A 5,421-nucleotide genomic window follows, 5' to 3' on the forward strand; every position below is an offset into this window, starting at 1 on the left:
CCTTGGAGAGGCGTAGCTGGAGATCCAGAAGAGCTAAGAGCAGATCCAGTGTCCATGCCATGGCGGAAGAGCTGTGTCTGGTGTAGCACCGGGCTAGTTGCAGTCATTAGTCCATTGTGGTGGGTGGGGTCCACATGGCTGTGAGCCATGTAGGGAGATGTGAGAGCCCCCACATGCCAGGAACACAACGAGAGAGAGAGAGAGAGAGAGAGAGAGAGAGAGAGAGAGAGAGAGAGAGAGAGATCCTTTGTTTAGGAGCTTATGTATCTCAGATCGTCCCATGCTCACAGTGGCCATGCCTATTTGGAAGTTCCAGTGCTCACCCAGCTTCCAGTCCCAGTCTTGCTGCAGTGTCTGCTGCCTGTGGGGGGGGGGGGGGCACTCACAGGCCCTCCCATCTCCAGCCTGCCCTGCCCTGATGGTGGATGGGACTTTCCTCCTCTGGTTCCTTTGCCAGGTGTGGGAACGTTATCTTCCTCTATGTGACATGGCATTGAGACGCGTTGGTAAGCCGGGACAAGTGACATAGGGAAACTGAGACAGATAGCTACATGGCCAAGTAGTTTATAGCCATCTAGTAGGATCACTATCTTATCTTCCCTAACCAAGCACAATTAACAGGAAAGGGTTCACATGTCTCCCCAACTGGAGGGTAAATAGCTTAAATCACCCTACTCATGGAGACAGCAGAAATCCGGTTTGTGCCAACCACACCCAAGGATGGATGAAGTCAGGGACACAAATCTCACTTTGGCACTTCAGCATAATGCTGATGAGTATTCTATTGAGATCTTCCCCTAAGACCTCCCCTAAAACTCCCAACTGTGGGAACAGGTGAGAACCCTCCAGACAAAGACCCAGCCCGACCTCACCTTTCCCTCTCTCAGGGGTGCATCCTTATTTTTTCTCTCCTAAACTCTAAGGGTCCCTAAGAGACTTGCAACCAGGGGAGCAATGGGTAGTGGCAGCTCGTCCGGGCTGACCTGGAACCTGTCTCCAAGGCCCCCTTTTTTCTGTTCAGTGAAATGTCATGGCTCACTTCTTTCCTCTCACACTTCTACAGACAGAGCAGCCTGCCTGGTCCCTCCTGTTGCTTCTTCTACCCTAAGCCCTTCCTTCCCAGCTTTAATAAATATTGTCTTAAAATTACCTGGACTTGTGCTGAGAAAGCGTTCCTACACGAAATAAGAACCCATGGTGGGCAGTTAGATGCGAGCAGAGCAAGGACAGAGGGCCAGGCACAGGTCACCAGGGCAGAAAGCCCAGGTGCCTAGCAATGGGCAATTGTAGGGAGGGACCTCGCCCCCAGGATGACCTTTCCTCCCCCAGCACATTTCTGGTCATTCGGACACCCTGACCCGTTCGTTCCTCCTTAGAGATAACATCTAGGCCTCAGTTGTATTTCAGCTCCAGGCCCAGAAAAACAACAAAACCAGCCACAGCTGACCTCAGGACCAGCTGCATTGGATAATGACCCTGCCCAGGCGCCAGCCAACCCATCAGTGGAGACCTAGACCCTAAAGGACACACCTGGAAAGCTGCTGAATATTCTATTGATCCTCCCCTGGGGCCGCCCCTACAGTCTTAAACCGTTAGGACAGAGGACCCAGTCAGTGTGCTCTCCCTCCCGGGCACAGCAGCACCCTCCCCTCCATTCTCCTGTTTCCCTCTTCACTGTCCTCTGCCCTTCCCTCTGCCCCTCCTCTCCTCCTTTCCCCTCCTCCCAGGCGGGTTACCATTCCCTTCCTCACTCCCAGCTCCTAGGGCCCTTCCTTTGCCTCTCGTTTCCCCAGCCCAGAAGTAATTCTTCTACAATTACTTCTACCTCTGTGATTTTATAAATAATGTTCTCCTTATAGTTTCAGTCTTGATCTCTCACGGGAGGGGGGAGGGGAGGAGAGGGAGGCTGGCCAGGAGACCTAAGTGCTAATCCTGGCCCTGCTACTGACTTGCCCCGTGGCCTCAGGCAGCGGAAGGACAGAAGCTTTGAGCTTAGCTGTGCTCTCAGCCTCCTGGGAGCGGGGCGCCCACAGGGACGAGGAGGGCCCTGGGCAGCACACCCAGCCGGGTGTTTTAGCAACAAGCAGGACAACAGAGGGCTTAGCAGGAGCTTATTCTGCTGTTTCCGTCTGTGTGTCGGGACACGCCAGGCCGGCATCTGCACCTGGGCGAGCCTCTTGCTACAATAGCATTCCCCGCAGCTCAGTCACTGGGACCACACGGTAATCTGCTCAGGAAGAGCCCAGCCCTGCCTCAGCCTGGGGGGTGGAGGGGACATGTTTGGGGCACGGCCCCCGCCTGCCTTTGCAACCGCTCCTCTCACCTGCCTCCCTCTGTCCCACGCCCAGGGTGTCACCTTCAGATGCCCTACTGGCCCTCCAACCAGAGATCCGCTGATGGATCTCTCCCCACGGAAAGGAATCAAGGGGCACACTGGGAAAAGTGGTCCCAGTGCTGGGTGGTAGAGCGAGGGGTGTGGCCTCTCTCTGTTTAAAAGAGTTCTTGAATATTTTTAGTCTAAGGTAGAAGTGAGATGGCGGAGATTTGGCTTGAAGCCTCCTGAGCTTTCTGGAACGGAGCTGAGTGGGGCTGAGGGAGGAGGACCAAAGCCATTGGCGAGGACCTCCAAGACACAGTCCCCCTCATCCCCCCTCTCTCCTTCCCCTCCTGAGGTGCAAACTGACTGTGAACCCTGAGTCCTAGGGTGGGGCTGTCTGACCACAGGAATCTCTCTGACCCATGGTGTCCTCTTGGGCCACACAGTTCTTGGCCAATAAAACATCTCTGACCTGAACTCTCAGCATTTGATACTGGTCACCCCTCCCTCCATTTGGAAAACATCTCCTTCCTCAAATCACCAAAACGTGGCACAGTTCTCCTTTTCCTCAGTGTGTGTGTGTGTGTGGGGGGGGGAATGACCCACTCTCAGGAAACAAAACTAACAAGAAAGGATTCATTTATCCTTGTCTGTCCAGGGCTCAGGCGAAGAGCGATGAACTGGCCTGGGTGACCCCGAGGGCCGGTCTCCTCCAGCCCCTGCTCCGTCTTCCTCAGCCCAAGGCTGGCCCCCCTTGGGGTCCCAAATGGGTATCAAGGGTTCTTGGCCCCACCTGCCTCGTTGTTCACGTCCTGATGGAGGGGGCTTCTTTTTCCCAGCGTGGCCACGATCAGTGTGTGGTTCTCCTTGGCCGGACTCAAGACCAATGTCCCTCTTGAACCCATTATGGTTGCTGGGGCTGCCCCGTGCTCCCCCCGGGGGGAGGGGCTGCTGGGTGGGAGAGAGGATTGACTCCCTCCCCCTGGGCCGCCCCTTCTAGTCTCTGTCCCTGCCCCACACTGCTCCCCTACACCCTCACTCCCTCTCCCGGCTTCCTTGTGGTGAGTCCCTCCTTTCCTGTTTCTCAAGTCCTAACTTTCTTCCAGCACCCCACCCTGTATCCTGAGGCGTTTCTACTTGGTGTCCTCACACTCCTCCTCATATGAAGATACTCCTCTTTCCTCTGACATCGCCCCTTCCCCTCAGACACACCGCTGGGCCCCTCAGCTGGTCCCACTGTCCGAGTCCCATCAGGCCCGACATCTGCTGTTCGTCCAGACCCACACCCTCTCCTCATGTCTCCCGCCACTTTAGGCCTGGACCACAGAAACGTCCTCCTCCGCTTGCTCCCCGGTGTGCCTGTCTCCCAGTTCCCTTCCTGTGTGTGTGTGTTGCAAATAGGCCATTTATATATATACATTTAAAAAATTGTAGCCACAGTTTACATTCAATACCATTGTCACCAGTTTCAGGTGTCCAGCAGAGTGGCCAGAAAACCATGCACTCTGCAGAGTGGTCCCCTCACCCCCACTACCCAGCTGGCTTCACATCCCGTTATCTTGACATTGTTGACTATATTCGCCTGCCATCCACACTCATCGCTTTCCTATCAGCCTCTCTGAGGACTAGCTGAAACTCCCTTGTCTCCTGCCACACCCACCCTCAGAAGCCTCGATGTCTCCCCATCGCCCACATGACCACCCTCCTCTCTGAGCCTGGCATTCAGGCTCCTTCCGAAGGGTTTCATGGGCTCCCTGCTGCCCTCGCTCTGCTCTCTGTCACAGACCGCCGTCTGCTTTTAGAGACAGACCCTGAAGAACCGTGAGCATCCCTGCCCTTCCCTCTCCTCCCAAGGCCATCTAGGCCGCCTTCCCTGACCACTTCCGCCCGACAACTTCTTCGTCCCTGTCACATCTGTGTGTAAGTGCCCGTCTGCCCTTGAGCTCACAACTGCATAAAAAACAAACAAACAAAAAAACAACAACGGTGGACAGTCTGGCTGGTGTGCTCAGTGGTTGAGCATTGACCTATGAACCAGGAGGTCACGGTTCAATTCTCTATCAGGGCACATGTCCACGTTGTGTGCTTGGACCCTAGTGGGTGTCATGCAGGAGGCAGCTGATCTGTCATCATTGTGTTTCTCTCTCTCTTTCTCCCTTCCTCTCTGAAATCAATTTATATACGTGGCCCGTGGACAGAACAGTCACTGCCCTCTTGCATCCTGGGGAGCCTGTTCTTGGTAGAAATGAGCTCACATGTGTGGAAGCACTTGGAACAGTCTGAGTTCCATGGGGAGGAGGGCTGGTTTCTTGATTCACAGCCCAGAGGACAAGGGATGCTGGAAGAACCGCAGAAGGTGGAGCCCCAGGGGGACAGGTCTATAAGGACAGCTAAGGACGGCTGCTGACCAGGAGAGAGCCACACCTGGCATCAGAAGACAGGATTCGAGCTCCAATCCCAGACACACGGCTAACCGGCTGTGGGACCTAGGGCAGCCACTCAGCCGCTCTGGGCTTCGGTTCCCTCACCCGGGGAGGGGCATTCCCCACCTGCTCTGCATGCCAGGGCCATTGGGGATGACTGGGGGAGTGGGGGGGCTGTGAGAATAGACGAGAAGGAGGAAGTGTGGAGTGACCGGGCTTTATGGGGCCTGCCTCTGTGGGCACCAAGGGTGAGAAGGAAGTCTGAACCTCCTCCAGTGAGAAGCTATGCCCTCACCGGGCCGCCAGCAGGTCTCTGGGAGAACAGGAGCTGATCAAAGGCCAGGGTTGTCAACAGCAGGGTGGCACCTCTTCCCTCCAACTCCCACACCCCGGTGGCTGCCAGCGGGGCCTTCCTGCCCTCTAGTGGGCGCAGTTAGGAGGTGCACCAACTTCCACACCAGCAACAAGGTCTGGATTTCAGAATACCCCCTGGCATCTATGAATTTTGTCCTCCTAAGACTTCTCAACAGTCCTTCCAGGTCTGTGCCAGCATCTTTCTGCATCTCTCTCTCTCTCTCTCCCTCCTCTCTCTCTCTCTCTCTCTCTCTCTCTCTCTCTCTCTCTCCATATATATATTTGTTTGTTTGTTTTACAGAGAGGAAGGGAAAAGGGTAGAGTTAG

The sequence above is a fragment of the Pipistrellus kuhlii genome, unplaced genomic scaffold, assembly GCF_014108245.1.
Source record: "Pipistrellus kuhlii isolate mPipKuh1 unplaced genomic scaffold, mPipKuh1.p scaffold_m20_p_18, whole genome shotgun sequence".
Classification (NCBI taxonomy): Eukaryota; Metazoa; Chordata; class Mammalia; order Chiroptera; family Vespertilionidae; genus Pipistrellus; species Pipistrellus kuhlii.